This window comes from Lissotriton helveticus, chromosome 3_1 (genome assembly GCF_964261635.1).
Source record: "Lissotriton helveticus chromosome 3_1, aLisHel1.1, whole genome shotgun sequence".
Lineage (NCBI taxonomy): Eukaryota > Metazoa > Chordata > Amphibia > Caudata > Salamandridae > Lissotriton > Lissotriton helveticus.
The window spans coordinates 1,599,150,496-1,599,160,567 of NC_136061.1; the positions used below are offsets into that span (position 1 = coordinate 1,599,150,496).

General features: G+C 42.2%; 1 protein-coding gene across 3 annotated transcripts in view; it reads right to left on the minus strand.

Annotated features, from left to right (window-relative positions):
• TTC12 (tetratricopeptide repeat domain 12) overlaps positions 1 to 9,385 on the minus strand; it is a 317,573-nt gene extending 308,188 nt beyond the window's left edge. For 2 of the 3 annotated variants that reach the window (XM_078682360.1, XM_078682358.1), the window contains exons 1-2: positions 9,250 to 9,385; positions 7,568 to 7,666 (exon numbers count right to left, since the gene is read on the minus strand). The gene's annotated coding sequence lies outside the window, so the exon portion shown is untranslated. Of the gene's footprint in view, positions 1 to 7,567; positions 7,667 to 8,748; positions 8,768 to 9,249 lie in introns of those variants that run through there. The other variant, XM_078682359.1, reaches the window with a different exon arrangement.
• Between the last annotated feature and the right edge of the window lie 687 nt (positions 9,386 to 10,072).

Sequence of the window (10,072 nt, forward strand, 5' to 3'; positions counted from 1 at the left end):
TTCAAAGCAGGTATTCCAGAATCATGGACCCAATCAGTGATTGTCCCTATTTACAAAAAAGGGGATAGGGGTGACCCTGGAAATTACCGCCCCATATCCCTTATCGATTCTGCAGTTAAGGTCCTAGGGAGAGTGGTCCTATGTAAACTTACTGAATGGTTAGAGGAGACTAACACCCTCTCCCCTCTACAGTATGGCTTCAGAAAGGGGCGTAGCACCATTGATCAAAGTTTAAACCTACAACTGCTCATAGGGAAATACACACAAGCGAAGCAAGGACTCCTGTACATTGCTTTCATGGATCTGTCCTCGGCATTCGACCGAGTTAACAGATCCAAGTTGTGGGGCCAGCTTTTCAGTGTTGGAGTAGATCCAAATATTGTGTATTTTTTATCAGACCTCCATAGGGACCTTACTGCTACGGTTCGTTATGATAGAAAAGGGAACTGTACGGGGAAAATTAGTATTATCAATGGTGTAAGGCAGGGATGCATTCTTGCTCCCCTGCTTTTTACACTATACATAAATGACCTGGGCGGAATCTTGGGCACAGCGTGTAAGGACATTCCCAGGGCAGGGAAATATCTACTGCCCGCCGTATTATATGCGGACGACGCTGCTCTTATAGCCAGAACTGCAGTGGGTCTACAAAGCCTGTTGAATTCTTTTTATGTTTTTATGACAAATCTTGATTTAAGTTTTAACTTTGGTAAATCCCATGTTATGGTAGTAGGCCACAAAGTAAAGGCCAAAAAAAATGTGATGATGCTGCACTGTAACGGCCACAAGCTGACAAGAGTTTCCAGATTTCCTTATCTGGGGGTTGTTTTCGATGACCGTTCCACATGGCACCCCCAAATGCTGGAGAAAAAAAAAGTTTTGGCACGCTTCATCTCCGCGGTGCTGGGTTTTTCACGCAAATTGGGGGTGAAGCCCATTGAGGCAGTTTTAAAAGTATACGCTGCTAAATGTATTGCCATCGCTATGTATGGTGCAGACCTGTGGGGCTTTAGGCCAATTAAATCGCTCCAAGTCATAGAAGATAACTTTTTTAAATCAATTCTTTCCCTGCCAAGATCCACGACCAGCTTCATAGTCCATCAGGAATGCGGTGTGGATTATTTGGAGGACCGAATTGCCATGGCCCCCCTTTTAAAATGGATATCAGTATGGCTCAATTCAGAGCTTGAGGTCAACCACGAAATCTTGAAGTTCTGCCTAATGTTAGATCATTGGAATAAGATTCCTTGGCTGAAATATGTAGAACAAATGTGTGTAAAGTTGGGTCGGCCCGAACTGTTTCACAAACCATCCGCCCTGGTGAAAGCCGATCTGAAGTGGACAAAGAACACCTTTTTGTTGCATAGTGGAATGGACAGAGAAGGCAGGGAGGTGTTAAAGCCCTCTGTCAGGTCTCATCAACTGATTGCCTCTCCTGACCACGATTTGGAACTCTACCTGAAGGTTGTTAACAACACAAACCACAGGTATCTTTTAACCAAGTTCCGATTGAACAAAGTTCACCTATTAATTTCAGGCCGCCCCGGCTGGACCAGGGATTTGGATTTGAATCTATGTAATTGTGACGGTTGTTCAATTATGGATACTGTCCACTTCTTGTTTTTTTGTGATCACTTCAAAGACATTAGGAAAAAATTCATCATACCCTTGTTAAAGGGGAAAGGGTTTAGGCAGGTCAAACCAGCTTTATTGTACCTCCAATTGTTAGTAGAAATAAGGGAAATTTATTATGTGGCTAAGTTTCTAACCATTGCGGTGAGATTGGGCAAAAAGATTAAGTGGCTTTAGAATATCTACCACAAACATTGTCCATTATAACTGGAATCAAGTTTTTTACTTTGTAAATTCTCATTGATGCATTTTTTTAATTATAGAATGTTGTATATATCGTTGTTTTTTATCCTTGACACCATGTGCTGCATGTTTTAAATGGGTATTCTCCCCCTTTTTCCATGCTGTATTTTCTCATTGTCATGCTGCCTGGTGATTCGTGGACCACTTTTATGTGTCTTGTACTTTTATGGTTTTTGTAAATTGAACCGAATAAAGTATTTCTTGACTTGACTTGAGTGAGGGCGCTAGATAGAGTGAGGGCGATAGATAGAGTGAGGGCGATAGATAGAGTGAGGGCGATAGATAGATAGATAGATAGATAGATAGATAGATAGAGTGAGGGCGATAGATAGAGTAATGGCGATAGATAGAGTGAGGGCGATAGATAGAGTGAAGGTGATAGAGTGAGGGCGAAAGATAGAGTGAGGGCGACAGATAGAGTGAGGGCGATGAAGATATACTAGAAGGTAAGCTAATGAGGTGTGTGTGTGTGTGTGTGTGTGTGTGTGTGTGTGTCACCTTCCATTCATGAAGTATACTAGAAGGTACGCTCAGGAGAGTAGTAAAAGCACAATACAATTGTTCTAGGGCAGAGGATATCAAGCTGGTTCAAAATATATGTTTGGGCCCGGGTAACTGGTGTTTTGAGTGAAAAGAGAAAATGTAAGAGTTGGTGAGGTTAGCATGAATATTGAAAAGAGGGCGGAGGTTAATTGTGCATGCCCCCACTGTTACTGGTACATCTTTATATGCGAGTCAAATAAATAAGGGGTGTTGTGTTGTGTGTGCATGTCCAGAACTGTGTTAAAACTGACAAATAAAGATTTTTGGGGTAATGAGGGTCTGAACAAAGAGCATTGTGAATGGTCAGAAAGTGGTGATTCCAATGTTTCCCAGGGAACAGGGCATAATGCTGTGCAGTATGATTCAGTTGGAAAACACAGATTTGCGGGGAAGGAGGCTGGTATTGCCCCTTAGCAAGATTCCCATACCTTGAATACTATAGCTGGGCCCAGAATCTATGACAAATATGAATGGGTTTTCGTGTCAAGATGTGATCATTTTGATCTAAAAGTCTGACATATTAAAGTATGACATTTTGTAAACACATCGAGATAATAATAATAATGCAGTTTATTGGATTTTGGATTCTGGTGGAGATATCGGTGACAATAAAAAAAAGCATTTGCAATGAAATAGGTCTCGCATTTGCGAGAGCTTAAGCTATTGGCATTGTAAATGACAATGCCGTTTATTTATGTTTTAAAATCCAACAGATAAGATACAGGCATTACCGTTTTAGAATGCTAATAGCTCAAACTCTCACTGATGTGAGACATATGGCATTGAAAATGCTTTTTTTTGTCAGTGTTGTATAGTGCGAACTTGACCCAAGGGTATTGGAACGCTTTACATGAGCAACAGTTACATTACGGAAGGACAGATTCTTTTTTATTAGGCATGGGGAGATTAAGTGATTTGCCCAGAATCACAGGATGCTGAGCCAACGCCGAGACTCGAACCTGGTTTTCCACCTTCAAAGTCTGCAGCTGTGGCCGTTACGCAACAACAGTAGCACTTGATGATGGTGGAAGCCAGGCATCAGCTTTGCCCTTCTTAATACTCTGAAAACAGTTTCCCTGCATGAAGCTCTTTTGAGAGCTGTGCCACCAACATCGTATCCAGCGCCACCTTTGCACCATAACCCCAACTGAACATCTTGTGTGAAGCTCCCTATCCCGAGGTTTCACGTAGCTGCATATTTTGTGCTTCAGCTCGCTTAGCCATTGCCTGCAAGTGTCCCTTGTCAGCACAGCTTATTTAGCAGAAGAAACGCTTTCATGTGTGCACCACTCTGCCTGCTCAGAAGCAAACAAAGAATACAGAGTGCATCAGCCACCAAATATTTCACCTACACCTGCATCACATCATTCATTACAGCTCCCCAAGCACGTCACTGGCTCCCTGTGACCAAGTGTTCATCCTCTAAATTCTGGAACGTTCTCCTTACAAAGATAAGACACACTCAGGACCATCTGTGAATGATGACGGCAGTAAGGACCTGGCTGCTCCCTAATAGAGGACCGCTTCAGACACAGTCATTCACTCTCATATGAGCATACAGAAATAAGCATCTCACTAATTTTTTCTCGACTCCATGGAAAAGCACACCAACAACATTACAACACAATTAGTGCACCCCTCTGTTCAACAAATGTGAAAATAAAACCCTGCCTTCTACTGTAAAACATACATTCTACAAACCATGCTCACGATCGTAGGTTTATAAGTATCTCTATCTCTGTCTTTTTCTCATCATTCTACTATTCAGTGTTGCTACATATATATAACGTCAGGACAGGAGCACCCTGCATATTATCAGAGATGACATCAATGTTCTTTCCGCATAGGCTACTCTATTAACCCAAAATCTCCCTAACAAGACAACCCAAAGCAAGAACCTGCCACCTTTCTACTGAGAATCACTTAGTGCGTAACTGCAATTAAAATGACAGGATGATGCCTGTGTAAAGTAGCAACAAGCAGGAGGTGATGTGTGTATGCTCTTAGAGCCAAGCCAGACAATACAGGCGCTACGGCAGGCTGTGGTGGGAGGCGGGAGAGGTCTGTAGGCACTGCTGATATTAGGTAAATACAGGCGCTTGGCCCAGCTGTGGTGGGAGGTGGGTGGGGCCTGCATTCACCGCCGATCATAAGTAAATACAGGGGCTTGGCCAGGCTGCCAACAAGAAAAACAAGTAAATGCATTGAATGGAAAAAGAGTTGACGGCAGTTTGCACTGCTCGAGCATTGCATGGCGCGGGAGCAGCTTCCTTTGAAGTATGATGGGGGGTGGGGGAAGAGGGGGTGGGGCAGCGGGGGAGCGTCTTCCTTTGAAGTCTGATGCCAAGGCTCAGACAAATGGTGTGGGCTGTGGCTGGCAATGGTGTGGGTGTGTGATGTGCGATGTGCAACGTGCACGCGCCTAGCTCACATGAACTGTGTGAGATCCACAGCTAGGTATACTTTTCTTTTCCGCTTACTAAAATTTCGCCTATTATCCCTACGGATATAATAGGCGAGACCTAAAAATAGGAAAAGGGAGAGAAAAATTAGGGGAAAGGAATAGGGGAGGTAGACAAAGAATAATGGAGGGAAGAGGTGGGGGAAGGGGTAGGAAGCACATCGGGGATACGAGGAAAAACAGTGTCCGACATCCGGCTGGGTAGGTGATGGACAAGGGGTAAACCAAAGCCAAAATCCTCTATAGCAACATAGGACAGATCCACCGGTCATCAGCCAAAGGTTGCTTGGGCACCATAGTACATACAGAAAACTTATAGTTTCCGCTTAGGGGTCATAGTCGAAAAAAGATAATTGGGTTATTGCCCAAGGAGAACAATCTTGTTGCCTGTCGAAATATTAAGGCTGATGAATTTTCATATTTGAGTTTAGTGTGCCTTCAATGTGCTTAGATGGTTATTGTGCAATTAATTGTGACTTGGCCGAGTTGAGATGCTCTTGATACCAGTCTCCACTGGCCTTACTGTATTTAGATGATGTTTTATTGTGATATCACCACTGGAAGCTAATTTCGAGATCAGACCATTGTGAAATCATTGTTGGAGATAATGTTATTGGTGATGTTGCAGACTTTTTATGGCATTGTAGTTGGCTGATGAGATTTATGGCAGTCTACTGTGACTTGGCAATAGAAGGATGATCTTAAAGGTAGCGTCAGATCACTGCGGGCAGCTGAAGGTTATTACAACATTTTGCAGAAAAAGTATGCAATGATGGTGATGCCACAATAGACTTCGACATAAATATCTTCTGCTCAGAATGATGTGGCAATACATTAATACCAGCCAAGGATGGTGCAACCTAAAAGCCTTCACAAAAACAATAGCCCTTGGCAAAATGCATACAAATGTATTTAATTTTAATATGAGACTGTTAATAAACTGATAACATTAGCTTCCAGCTGCCTCCCAGGCTAGGTTGGTGCTATAGCACCCATTATGTTATAGTCTCCCTGACCAAAGCTGGACAAACTGTAACACAAACCATATAGCACATATCAGCCTCCTGCACAGAAGAAACCATCAAACGTAAAACAGGAACTTCATAGAATAATATAATCGCAAGCTAATTAGAAATATACTTTGCGCTTCTCTCTCTCACACCATCACCTCCTCCATCACAGTGCAAGGCGACCCTCCCCAAGGCAAGATAGGAATAGATCCCTGGTTACTATCGTACAACACTCAAATGCTTCCAACACAGGGCCGCAGCATTTACAACACTGTCAACTACGCATTTACCCCCACAGATCGGCATGCTACTGGACCTCAGAACGTGGAATTAAGTTTTACATACATGCTACTATACAATAACAGTGATGGCACAATGAACTCTCGCCTTACCATCACCAGTCCATTTAAATCTCACAATGAGCTCTGACATTAACACAGTAACATTATCTGTCCAGTAACAGCACAAGTCTGACGCGAACATCAATTCTTTACTGTGACGTCACAACAACCTAACATATACATCAACCGATCACAATTATATTTAAATAGCTGCGACATTACTAAGGGCTACAGAACAATAAAAAATAAACGGTGACATAATTTTTATCATCCACATAAATAGCTAAAATTGAATTGTCTGTTTCCCCTGGATATATATTTTCCTCGAGAATCTGAAAGCAACAAGTCAGTATGAAACACTCAGGATGTGGTAGAAATTTGTATAACACTAGCAGAAGAACTAGACACCCGAATGAGACAAGGAAAGTGGTCTATATCAACACGAAGCTGCCAGGCGTGTTACATACCTGCGTGAGACTGGCAGTAAATGGTGCATTCCTGTCTGAGACAGGAAGTGCTCAATACCTGCATGACATTGGCAGGAAGTGTTGTTTACCAGTTAAAGACTGCAAGCAAGTATCACATGCACGTAGCAGGAAGGGTTAAACGTGAATGGGATGGCAGAAGGTTTAAGTGCCTGGACGGTTACATAGCGCCGTGAAACTGGCATGGCGAATTAACAACCTGTATGGAACTGATAAAATGAGACTGGCAAGAAAGGTTAAATAGCCGTCTGAGACTGACAAGACAGGTAATGTACCTGTATGATAATGACAGGCACGGTTATGTGTTGGTATGCCATCTGGGTAAAGTACTCAGTACTACCAGAAGGTTAGCATGGGCCCTACGTCGCTGTCTTAGACTGGCACGAAAACGTTGCATAGATGTGTAAGACTGGCATAGTGAGTGGGATACCCACAGGAAATGTGCCCACATGTAAAAGGATGGTCGCAGAGTTACAGACGTGCAAGAGACACACAGGGGTGAATGCTAGCAGGAGATAGGCGAGTGGTGTTATGTGCCTGTATGAGACCAGCAAGAGAGCTCATATGCTTGAATGACAAGGCAGTTGGTATGCTAATAGTCCACTTGAGGAACTGTTGTATACTCAATTGAATCGACTGCAAGAGCGGTTACATGAGTCAGACAATGATGTTAGTGTACGTAGCTATGTGGGACCGGCAGAACTAAAATTCCTGTACGAGAAGTACAGCGTTGTTACCATGTTAGACCGCTGTATGAGCTAGACTTACGTGACAACTACAGGACTGGAATCTGGAATTTTACATACTTGCATAAGACATATCTGTAAAAGACTACCGACAAACAATACATACCTGTACGAGGTTGGAGTCACTCTATCCCAAACTTTGCAACTCGACACCTCTTGGCCGTACAGCTGCAGGCCACTTTCAAAGAGACACGTATCCAGGTTACTAGATGTAAACAAAGAAATGTGCCAATAAGTGAGTCTCCCTTCCCTCTGCAACATCCCTCCTCCATCGCACTCCTTTGACTGATGGAAATGTAAATTAGTCCATAAAAGAGGAAAACAGCTATCAAAATGCGCGTGCTTGGGCACTGGACGCATGTGTTGTGTGGGCTTAAGTGAAAACAAAATGAAAGACAGATGAACCCAAGCACTACAATATTCGTTTTATCAACAAAACTCTCAAAAGGGCTATTTTTTAAATAATTTGTTTTCTTCCTGCTCGCCATTTTCAAGATATTGTCTATATCTCAATATATTTTTTTCTCGCAGTCATAAAATTAATAACTAGAACACCTGTCCACACTGACTTAATGTAAGCCAGCATTTAAGAAAATAATACATATTTAAATACTACCGATTTTTTGTCTTTTACGTAAAATTCTCAAGCCTAGAAGGCAAATCCACGTTTGTGAAATTTACTTCAGACAAACACCTTACATAAGTGCATAGTATTCTATCCAGCAGATATAAAAAAAAAAAAACACACGCACACAAGACACAAGTTCCTGAGCAGTGGCACAGATGTTTTTCTCCAGGGCAAATTTAAAATATTTCGTTTTGAAAACAATAACGTGTTTTTATAAATTGATTGATGCCAACGTTTAGCCTTTTCAGAGAGAAGTACATAACCGGTGACAGCATCACTGAAGTCACGCTACTCGTTTTTCAACCTCGGAAAGATAAAAGCCTGAATCAGCCCTAGAGATCGAACCAATTACCAGCACATTATATAAAGATTTCAGCAGAGAGCACTAAAGTTGCTGGACAGCTGTGCCAGATTACAATAGCTTGATACATACAATGCAAAAATGCTACCATACTACACAGACTTTTTACAAAAGCAAGTAAATATATTTCCATCAACAATTTAAAAATGTTTTGCCTAAAATAAAAAATATTTGGTTTTCAAAAAACACACATTGCCATTGTATGATCACCCATTCCTCATGTTGAACCACAGAGAATGTAAACTTAGAATTGCCCCATTATCTGCCCCAGTGTAAACCTTTAGGTAATAAGACCAACCATAGTTTGGAAGTACATAGTTTGGAAGTGTTCGCTCACATTAGAACTCTGTACCACGGTTTGACACCACCAGCCACCACCCCAGCACTTCCCATTGTTGCATTTTTAGCCTGTATTTTGAACGTTAGAGGTGAAACCTCACGTTCGGAAATGCAAGGTGCACATGGTTAAAAATCTAGAACTGGTTCAGAATTTGCCGCCTCCTAATGCTTTCTGTTCTTGCAGTCATTTGCTATTATTACGTTGCGTATAGAAATGTCAATTTAGTTCATGGGGAAAAAAGGTTTTCAGTATTTGTATTACTGTTCTGTTTCCTCTTGCAACCCCACCTTCCCAAACACGCACGGTTTTAATTTCCAGCACGCCAGCAAGATAAGGGACTGCGCACACAAGCCCTCCTAACCCCTTTTCTTCGCCCCGTGCCCCTACCCTCTTTCACCCCACCACCCACGCCGCTGTCAGATGGCTTATTCCTAACCAACAGCAGCATCAGTGCCTTACACTCTCAGCTGCTACACAGCTCCATGGAAACATAAAGCTTCGGAGCACGGACAAAAGTTCCTTCCGGGTATCTGTGCTTCCGCATTAAGGAGTAAACTCGACAGGACTGTCGTTCCCGCAGAAGCACTGCTCTTGGCCGCCCCCTGGGAGCCTGGAGGAGATATGGCCTCCTGTCCAGTGCAGCTGCTCGATCTCCGGGAGTACAGGGAAGAATAAACAAGCACTGGGAAAGCTAATAGGTCCAGTGTTTTCTCCAGGCATTTGGCTTTGTCACCATGGGCGTCCGCAGAAATTTTTCCAGGGGGGTGGGGCAAAATTTTACTTCATCACCATCCTCCGACATGAATGAGCACAAGTATTAAATAAATAAAAAAATATATAATAAGAAAATGAGCTTAAATAAACAAAGAAACCCATTTATTTATTTATTTATTTATGCATTTTTATATAGCGCGGACTTTACCCGAAGGTGTCAGAGCGCTTCACAAAAGGAACAAAAATGAAACATAATGAGAAACATTACAGAAGAACAGATTACAAAAGCATACATTACGTTACATAAGGTAATAGTGACATTTGTGAGCAAACAAAATACATGAGGTAGTCAAAATTGTGAGCAACCAAAAATACATGAGGTAGTAAAGGTAATAGTGACAATTGTGAGCAAACAAAATACATGAGGTAGTAAAAATTGTGAGCAGCCAAAAATACACGAGGTAGTAAAAAGTGCACAGGAGGAAAAAGTGACAAGTGTGCAGTTATAAGAGAAAACAAAGTATCATTTGAGGTATAATACTGCAAAAGGTGCTAGACACTCAGGCAC